Source organism: Lygodium microphyllum, chromosome 26 (assembly GCF_053477565.2).
Source record: "Lygodium microphyllum isolate KBCC chromosome 26, Lygodium_microphyllum_v1.1.10, whole genome shotgun sequence".
Taxonomy (NCBI): Eukaryota; Viridiplantae; Streptophyta; class Polypodiopsida; order Schizaeales; family Lygodiaceae; genus Lygodium; species Lygodium microphyllum.
Window position 1 is genome coordinate 119780356 of NC_141160.1, and position 11161 is coordinate 119791516.

Sequence of the window (11161 nt, forward strand, 5' to 3'; positions counted from 1 at the left end):
ATCTATGTGTTGGTTTACTGTGAAATAATGGTGAGATAGCACATGGACACTATGAGGTGCCCTGTTCCTTTCTTCTTCCACCGATCGACCCTCCCTTGCAAATTGGGTGGGTGCATGGCCAAAGAGAGAAAATGAAGAAGGGACCAATTCATAATGAGTACCTACTATCATGTACATAGAAAATGATGTATAGTGGAGGATCTAGAAGTTTCAAGTGTGCATTGTGCATGTGTCACTAGAAATGTCAATACATGTTCATGTACCTATTGGGACCAAAAATGGGCCAGCCATTGGATCTAAGGCTCTAGGATATGAGCTCCTACACACAGCAAATAACCCTCATGGCCTCATGGCCATGAGCATTTGAATCATATGAAATGGTGTATCTAACTAATACATTTGTAGACATGAGTTTCAAACTGTAGTCCAACATTTTGCCCATCCCGACTCCAAGCATAAGAAGCCTCCCATACATAGGTGACTAACTCATCCCATTCTATACACATAGATAATACTCCTCAATAGAATGTTGTGGCCCCTATGGCTCTTCTACACCCAAGATGCTCCATCTCACACATAAAGAACAATGAAACATAGTCCACTCTTTTGATGTTGCATGATCTAGGAGATAGATTTATTCCCTCACACAACTGTCTCCCAAATAAGCGGTCTAACCTACAACAAGGGAAACCTCTTTCGCTTAATCATAGGGCAATAATGTGCAATACCATGTTTAATGCACATGCAGTGTGGAATGTCCTAGCATGCTCAAATAGATTTTAAATAACAACAACCAACCATGTGTTGTGCAAAGTCATTCTTTTCGTCCTTTTTTCTAATGTAGTGGGACATTGAGAATACAAAATCGACCCGTGTCTCTATTCCTTTAGATATTCAATAACCTATATGTTGCACTTCAATGAACAATCATTTATTTTTCCATGAATTTTTTTTGGTAATTTAGCCTTTATTTTAGGTTTGTTCATTATATGAAGTGTTATTTATGATATATGTAATCCTCCCATAGAAACACCCCCTAAATTGGGTGCACTTTAACACATAAATGAGTGTAGATTGAGAGTAAACCTCATTGCCCATAGCCCACCATACATCCGAACATGTTTTACTTTTTTTTGGATTTAAATTCTATTTTTTCTAATTCATTACTATTTTATCTAATTTTTATTAATTATTTCTATTAGAAGTACCTATTATTTTACAATTTTTTATTATACAATAGCAAAGATCAACCATGACAACTAGTATACACTATTTCATTACATAAAAATTTACTTTCCATTGTTTTCATCAATTATTATCATATTTCTCAATTTTATGTATTTTGCGTGTGCTAGATAATTAATTTCTATATAATGATAACTATACATTCTAGCATTTTATATTATGATAGCTACACACTCTAATTTTGGAATTGTAGCCCTTAAACATAACACATATAACATCCATATTGAATTTCAGTCCATATGCATCTTAATTTCATAATAAAAACAATAATAGAATTGAATTTCCTTTAAAACTGTGACTTACAAAAATAAAATCACTTAATATTTCATGATTTTGAAGACATATAGGTTACACGCATTGACACTCCACACAACTACCTTCACACTCCCTCACTCCATTCCTTGCATCTTGTCATGATCGAGTATCCATTTCCCCTCATCCTCTCAGCCCACATAAACAACAATTATGGCAAGAGAGAGAGGAGAGACTAAAAACTTAACTTTTAGTAGAATGCATCATTTTGCACAATTTCTATGGCAATTTTAAGTGAAAAAATTTAGCATCTCATGGCCAAGGCTACTCCTTGCATCTCTCCTGGTTCCAAAATGGATTTTTTTGGAGAAATGAGAAGATGCACTGAAAAATGTATCATCTCCCCCCTCTAATCATAAGATTTTGAGTTGTTTAGCTTCTTAAGCTTAATAAGCCAAATAAATAGTTCAGTCCTTTTACGTTTGCACTATCGACAAGTGGTTCGGCTAAAATTGGAGGTGTAAATAAACTCGGATTCGAGATCTAAAAACATGGTCACATTCCTAATATCATTTCCTATTAAATTGGTCTCCTAAACACTATTTCTAGCTTCTAGATCAAGTAGTTTCTTTGTAGGTAAAAGTTACACCTCCTTAAATGGGCCGTCTAATGAACGAACACTTCCAATGCATTCTGGGTCACCTGCTTTTGCTTAGAAAACTCTCACACCTCTTCATTTTACTCACAAATGCTCTATTTTCAACTTTAGTTTCAGTGCCTAGATACACCTCTCATTTGCAACCACGGGATAGGGTGACTCAGCCCGTCAAACCCATGACTAGATTTGCACACAAAGAAAAGATAGAGAGCATCAAGCTACCTCAAATAAAATACACAACATAACACAAATTACAACCCTCACTCTACCCCTTGACAAAATCAAGGCATGAATTCTACAAGAGAGCGACTATACACAATCTGACAAAGAGATTAAGAGCTAGCTATGAACCAAGTAGTCTAACACAGACGATTAAAAGAACTATCAAAGATGTCATCCAAAGTGGTAGTTTGACCCATCTACCTGACCTACGAAAACTGGACCACGAACTCCTACTAGGTGAGGACTTCTATAGCCTAGTTCACTTGAATTCATATATTTTTCATGTTTCCGCATTCTTTATTCTTGAGTACTTACTACTCGGATATGTAAAAAGGAGGAAGCTAAGCGTATTGTGACCTAAGAAGAACAGGGCATTAGCCTCAAGTCTAGTCTTGGTACCCAAGAACCCACCAAGCTCTCGCAAGAAGGTGACACTAAATTCTTTTTTCTGGCTCACTTTTATTTCCCTCCGACTATCCTTATTTTCTTTTGGCTAGAGGTTACCCCCAGGAAGGGCAAGGCATCTTGACTTGTCATCCCCAGGAACCTATTAGGTCTCCTCAAGGTGATAATCATTCATTATTTTGGTTTTTTTTCTGTGTTTTCTTATTTCAAGTGTTAGAACCCCTTTTTATACACCTTCGTATTGTAGAAATTGCAAATATATGTATTATTTTCATCTTTTATTCAATAGGCTTCCTAATGCCTCACAACTAACAAGAATTCGTGGAAATAGTTGCTGAATAGGCTAATAGGACAAGGTGATCACTAGGGCTACCATTAAGATAAATCTTTGCATGCCTAACAATGTCTTTGTAGGAGTAAACAACTTCTCAAATCTCCCCAAATATACATAATCTAATCCTAAGACTTCATGCCTTAACTACTACTGATCCCCAACAAAGAAAGAAGCATCCTCAAATACGCATGCATGGTCTTCTTAAAGAGAAAGAAGTCAAAAAGGAAAGACACCACCTGGACTGGCCAGAAGAAGCTTCCATGCAGTGATTGGCTCCCTCCAAGTGCTTCTTCAAACCTGTTTGGTGCATCACTTAAACAAAGAACCATTAAATGCACTTGCACCAACAACTAGGCACATGTCCCTCTTGACCTAACAAAGTAAATTATTTCCCTGTAAGAGAAGTAGCACTCTTGGGCTAGCAAAATATAACATTTATATCCAAGACAATTGGCCCTCTTCACCTAAAGAGAATAGGTCATTTTGATCTATCAAATACATGGTCTTCTTGGCATATATTAGTGAGTTTCCCAATTTCCATTTTTTGAATACAATTCTTGGCATACACATTGCATCTTATCATACTAATATACGTTGTGTGTGTGTGTGTGTGTGTGTGTGTGTGTGTGTGTGTGTGTGTGTGTGTGTGTGTGTGTGTGTGTGTGTGTGTGTGTGTGTGTGTGTGTGTGTGTGTGTGTGTGTGTGTGAAGGACCAGAAGGCTTTGGTGCATAATAGGTGTAATGAAATTATATTTATTAATATTTATTATTGTGAATTTTATTTATTACAGCATAATCCGTGACTTATTGTGTGAATACATGCATGTGCTATTGATCCCATTATGGCAGTAGATAGATGGAAGGATACTAATGTGTTTTGTGTTGTGATGAGCAGATAATTGGATGAATTTAAGAAAAAATATTCTTTTGGAGTATGCATTTTAATACATCGGATCACTTCACACCATGAAAACACATTATCAAAGATATTGTGTTTTGGTATGTGTGTATTAGCATAAGGACTCTGCATGCACACAATTAATAGATTTAATTTGATGTATTTATTAGAAAAGATAAAATATTTTTTTTATAAAGTTATTAGAATAGAGCATATTCTGATTTATTTGCACAAAAGCAAGTGGTGCAAGGTGAGGAAAAGTAAAAACCCAAAAAGAGGCTTGCAATACATTTTGAGCACAAAACCTTATTCTAATATTATAAATACATGCATGGGGGAGGTGCTCACCCATGTATGCAGGGAGATTGTACCTAATCTTGTGTCATGCATGCTTTCTCAATTTCTCTTCTCTCTTGTTCCTATTTTCTTTCTTGTTCAATTTTTACTTATTTCAATTTTGGTTGATAATTAGTTATTCTAAGGTGAAGGTTCTCAACATTGGTATAGGAGTGTGGTGATTGGTTTGCAGATCATCATGGGAGAGCATACATGCAACCTTAAAGGTATCTTCATCTTACAATATAAAGCCTCCTCTTATTTTCTATTGGATGATCCCCTTGTCCATTGGTTTGAGCTCTTAAGCTTCTCTCCAAAAATTGAACCCTTTCTTCTTCTTTATCAATCTTGAGATCTTGTCCTTAAACACTAAGATAGAGAAAAGATAGAGATTATTAGTGAATTACTTTTGTTTTTAATTTACATTTTAAATCTATTATTCTATTCTAAATTTGATTGCTCATTTTTGAGAAGGTGAAGATGGGAAGCCTTGATTTCATAAGTTTTGAAAGGCTAAATGATGGTTACATGACGGTGGCAAATTGACGCACAAGTTTTGAAAGGCTAAATGATGGTTACATGATGGTGGCAAATTGACGCACAAGTTTGGGTACTAGTACCACGCATGTGTTCACATATAAATTGCATTTTATGCAATAAATAAAAAATCCCACAATAACAAAAATCAATAAATATAATTCCATAACAATAAGTGCCATGGTTAAATTGTGAGATCATTGGAGCGCCTCTTAAGATATTGAACTGCAATAGTAGTGAGGTAAGTTTTAGATGGTGGAAAAGAGATTTCAATTATTTGTAACAACTTGTTTTGTCTCCTTTTGGGATATAATCTTGATGTAAAAGCTACTATTGCTATGGAAGTGCCACAAGGACCTTTCCTTGCATCAAGGAGATAATGTCCATGGGGTAGAAAAAGCTTTAATCTAGTCTTTTGGGTCCACTACTGCAAGAGGGTGCTATGATCGTACGATTCTCCCCTTACAAGAAGAGTTTTACAGTTGTTCTTTTCCATTGGATAAATGGCCTATGTTGATTGTTTGGGCAACAACTATGCCATGAACTAATGCTTGCATATTAACCTTGGAGCTCGTTGAGGCCACGGGATTCTTAATTTTCTCACCATGATATTCTATGTACTTTAGTCACAATTTATGAGTAATTTAAAGCCACACAACAAATGGTACAATGAACAATCAAAGATACACATATAGATAATGCAACATGCATATATTTATTTGAATAACACATGCATTTACACACCCATATGTGCAATCAGTCTTTCTATTTGACCCAAGCAAGGCACCTTGAAATACATCATCACCCCTCCTCTATTTGTCCAACTTCTTTTCCTCCAAACTTGCTTTTGTACATGTTTAGCACATTTGCCCCAAACTTTTCTGATGCAATCTTATATACTAAATGGGTCTTTTTTTTGCAACACTACATCTCACAAATGTGTAGCACCTAGTAAACTTTGCCATAATCTTCCCATATGATGGGGGGGCTAATACAGCTTGTGGGAAAACAATATACAAACCTTTAAAAAATCCAAGTTGTAGATGATCTAAGTATATCTTGGTATTCTTTCCATACCGTAGCTTGAACACTATAAGCCATTGATAGTTATGAAGATTAGCATTGGTCAAATCTCTAGTGGCCTTCCCATCAAGGCTCAAGCTATACTCAAGCATAGTGCAATTTATGTCTAATGTGATATGTAGCTCTAAGTGTATTGTCATGGTGGCAAGTAAAATCAATGCAGCCTGGGTTTATACATTATATTTTGATAGAGCTTCTCAAGGACTTACTAAGAATGTGAGTGGTTTTGAAAATGGAAGTGTATTTAGGTACCACTTTTACTAATAACATGTCAGAATACAAGGCTTTGCTTATGGGGCTGAATCTAGCCAAACATAGTGGTATTCACATATTAGTGAAAAGTAACTCACATTTAGTGATCAATCAATTGAATGGGACCTATAGTATGAGGGATCCCATTCTAAGGATGCATCATTGTGTAGCTTTGGATATGATTGAGATATTTGAAGCAATGACTTGCTGATTCCTCGCTAAGTAGAATCACTTTGCAAAATCCTTGGCTAATGATGCCTTTGTTTAAGATGTCTTTCTCAACTGTGGTCTTGAGGGATTTTTACCATTGCCTTTTGATATCAGCTTAGGGCTACTATGGGGATTTCTTGTGCTGAAATCTCTTGTTTTGGCCACTGATGGCTAGTATGGGTTATGAGCCTGGTAGTAGCGATTGGCCATCTTCCTACTCTTTCATGGAAGCATCAAATCATTCAATGGTATATTAGTTGGACTTCCATTTCCATTTATGCAGGAGGCATCACTAACAATTTAATGCATTTAGTGTAGGACCGAGTAGCCCATCCCCTTGGTCTAATTTTGTGCTTCAATAAGGTTTATATGGGGAGTAGGGGTTTGTTTTTAGTAGTAGGTTGCTGAATGGTGTGCTATATGGTTGATTCGGTTAGTGCAAGTGTCTGTTTGTCGATCAGAGTCTATTTGAACCCCCATTTAATAGCCGCAAGGTTTGGCATTATGAATGAGCTACCTCATCCAAAAGTTGTAAAGCAAGTGATAGAGGCCAAGATAATAGTTTTCGATTCCAAGAAGCCATTCATCTAGTTAGAACAAGAATCTAAGGTTGTTTGCCCCTCGGTTGGCCCAAACCCACTTACGACAAGAAAGTGTGAATGCAAGAACATGAACTGGTTATTTTAAAGATGAAGTGTTAGTTAGGATTAAAAGAGGCAAGAACTAAAAAAAACATGTTGTGAGAAGGGAGAGAGCACAATTTCTTTTGCACTCCATTTTTAAATCCATTTTTTGGAAGATTGTGACCGATGGAATCATGCCTCCTTCTCTTGGGACTGAGACGTTGCAATTCTTTGCTCTGAATCACTCCAAAGAGCAAGATATTTGATGCATTCTACGAAAAGTTTAGATTCTAATATTTCTCTCTCTTCTTTCTATCGCCATAATTGTTGTTCGTATGGGCTATGAGGATAAGGGAGAATGGATGCTAGTTCATGAACAAGATGTGAGGAATGGATTAAGGAAGCAAAAAAGTGGATGTGTGATGGTGTCAACAGTGTGATGGTGTCACTAGCTCTCGTTCTCGAAATACAATACATCACGCATGTGGGATTTAACATAAGCATCAATTTATTGTATATTATATCATATCTTTTATGTATGTCGTGGAATGTGGCTTAAAATACTTGAGTCATGTTTGTTGATTTCTAAAATCATAAAAAACTTATTCATTTTTAATCATTTACATAAAAGAGATCAAACTGCAAAACTTGAGATGTAGGATTTAATGTGAAAATGGTGTTTTTATTAGATTTTGTGGGTTTTATATTACTCACATGAAATAATAATTGGTATGCTCATGGATCATAGTCCATACTAGTCACATAAACTAAAAAATCAAGAAAAATCTGTAATTTATGCTCAAATAAATGGAAAAAACCATGAAAAATAGTCTTTTTGAAGGATAAAAATAGAGAAATTTTAGTTTTAATGAGTGAAAAATTATCAAAAATTAAGAGAGCCTGTGTGGATGTATAATGAGGGTATGGCATGAGGATTTGCCTTAGACTGCCTTCATTTATGTATGAAAAGTGTGTATTTATTACTTATTTATATTTAAAAAATGATGACAAAATCCTTTTACACCTATGCATGGAAGCAAAACCTAAACAATAGGGAGAAAAGGGCTGAAAAGAGATAAGATTTGAATGAGTTTTAATTTCACTATACATTGTGGCATATAGGATTTGATTTATTTAAGTCTGAAGCGAAATAGTAGCATGGGTTAGCCTGGTGCTATTTCTTTGTTTGCAACGTAGTATAACATTAGAGAAATGAAATCATAAAAATGTTATTTTTACATGACACATCCCTAATTTATTGTTGAAATTTTTTGAGCATAATGATTCATACACATTGAATTTTCATTTAAGCATGGTATCAGAAGGAAAATTCTTAGATGCATAGCACTTGTATGCCTAGTTGTGATCAACGTTGAGTGTGCAAGGTTCCCTTTGCTATAGGGTAGTACGATGAGCTTTGGAGAGATGTTATGTGAGGTTGAAATATTCATATATCATTACCTATATCATGAGAGGATTTTTTCACATTTGTTCTCTATGCTTGTGTTACAATGTTACAAGACATGTCACAAACAAGGATCACACAACCAAAAGGAAGTAGAGAAAGACGGAGGAAGCCCAAGTCAAAAAGTGAATGAAGAAGCTCATTCAAACTAGGCAAGAAAAGTAGAGGAGAATGCAAGCTCATATAAAACATGGGATATCATTGAATATTCTAGCAAGGTTCTCTCAAGGATGAAGGAGAGCACCGAATATTCTAGCAAGGCTTTCTCAAGGATAAATGACATCATGTCAAGGATGAATGAGGTCCTCTCAAAGATGAAGGATGCTCTCTCAAGGACGAGGGAGAACCTCCAAGGGCTCTCACAACAAAAGTATGGGGTGCAATAAAAATCTTTTTATAAGAGTGCCAAGCTCCCTTTTGTGCAAGTTGTAAAGTCTAAGTAGACATGGGTGAAGGGATAAGGCAACTAGAAGGGAATGGATAAAGAGGACCTTGGCAAGTTTCTTAGTCATGTAAAAAAGGGGATGGATGCCCAAGGGATTCAGGGTTTTATATAAAAAACTCAAAAAGTGAATGAAAAGCTCATTCTTTGGTGTGTGGAAAAAGTGATATCTTCTTCTTCTCTTCTTCTCTCCTTCTTGATTGCTTGTGTGTGCTTGAGAGAGGGAGTGTAAGGGAGTGTGTGTGTGTGAGGGTGAGGGATCATAGAGAAGAAGCTCTCCATCATCTCCTCTCCTCTCCTCTCCTCTCCTCTCCTCTCCTCTCTTCTCTTCTATTCTCTTCTCTTCTCTTGCATGTGGCTATGGAGGATGGAGCTTGAAGGACGAGGCTTGAGCTTACTTGAGCTTGCATCTCGAATCATGGAGCTACCGGCTTGCTTGAGGAAGAAGGCTACTCATTCAGGTATCAAGGTAAACTCACTACACCACTATAGGATCAAAGGCACATTGTCTAGGTGAGAGATAGCCCTTTGTGCTTGCTTGAAATGCCTGAAGCAACAAGCGGTCATTGGGTCTAGGCAGTTGAGTGTGAGCTCCCACTATATTTTGGTTCTATTTTTGGGACCAATGGTTTCAAGCTTGAGCACTTGTGCTCCTCAAATTGAGCGTTGAAGTAGGGTTGCAATCCTGAATAGGTAATTGAGATAGGTAGGAGATTTGGGCTTTTTAATCTTCAAAATAAGTAAGTATTTTAGGTTTTTTATGAGTAGACAAGCACAAGGAATCATTTTAGTAATTGTGTTTTGATTTTTGTTGCATTTAGAGTAGGATAGAAATAAGAAATCGAAGCAAAAAGCTTTAGGGTTACTACTGTAAAATAGGCCAAAACAGGGGAAAATGTCAAGAAGTGGACTGGAGAGAGAGAATGAGGAGAGAGAAATACTAGAATAGGAGAGAGAAATATAGGAAAGAGAAAGAAACCATTGAAGGTGTGAGCAAGGAGAGAGAAGAATGACAGTAATGTATTAATGTGTCCAAAGATGACAAAAATTACATGTCCTCTCCTTTCATACCAATGTCAGTGTGGCATGGCATAGCATCAATATTATTTACACACTAAATCCTTATTCTTCCCAGTTTCTTACAATCCATTCCTTCCCAAAGGTTTTTTCCCTCAGAAACAAACATAGAATGATTGGAAAAGGATGGATAGAACAGAGTACTACTCTATTTTTATAGCTTTACACATGGGAAAATGAATGAAAGATGACTAACATATGGACTAGAATGAAAGAAAAAAAGTAAGCCTCAGCTATATACATGATCAAGGATGATTTAAAGGTATATGAAGACATAATGTCTTCAATTAATAAGCCCAGAATGAAGTAGACAGCTTGTTGTATAAACAAACCCTGCTGAACCAAATCTGCCATAACTTCTAGTAAAGCTGTCCAAATGAGGCATGCCACATGTCAAAACGTAGCTCTTAAAGAGTAATTTGACCCTATGTAAGTGGCTTAATTTTGAAAATTGGGCACAATAAAAACTATTCTAAAACAACATGTTGTCCTGACCCTGTCTACACCATAACTAGCTCCATAAGCAGTAGGCTTCAACCACCAATGTGTCTTGTAAGAAAGGAAACTCATCTAATATAGATTCGCGCCTCCAAGAAGCTTCCTCAATAGGTGGTAAACCTCTCCATTTGATCAAATATTCGATGATGGAACAAGATCGAACCTTCTTCTCACGCTGACCTATAATAGCATCTGGGATGTACTAAATAAGATCTTCTTCATCAATAGTGGCAACCCATCAATTATATCAACTGGATCACCATAGAAAGGCTTGATTTGACTAACATGAAATACATTATGAATCTTTGCGGAAGAGGTTAGCTCCAATTTGTATGCTAAAACTCCAATGCGCTTTAAGATCCGATAGGAGCCATAAAATCAGTGAGCAAGCTTGTTACTAGATCCATCTTTCAAAGTAGAGTACCTAGACTTAGGAACCTTCAATAAGACCAATTCCCCTTCTTGGAAATCTAAAGGCCGCCTCTTCTCATCAGCATACATCTTCATTTGGTCTTGAACTTTCCTAAGATTCATCTTACACTGCTGAAGAAGGGTTTGCATTCCTTCCAACTCATCTTTCCCATAAGGATTAATTCTCTCATTGAAGATGACTGTGGATAAGGG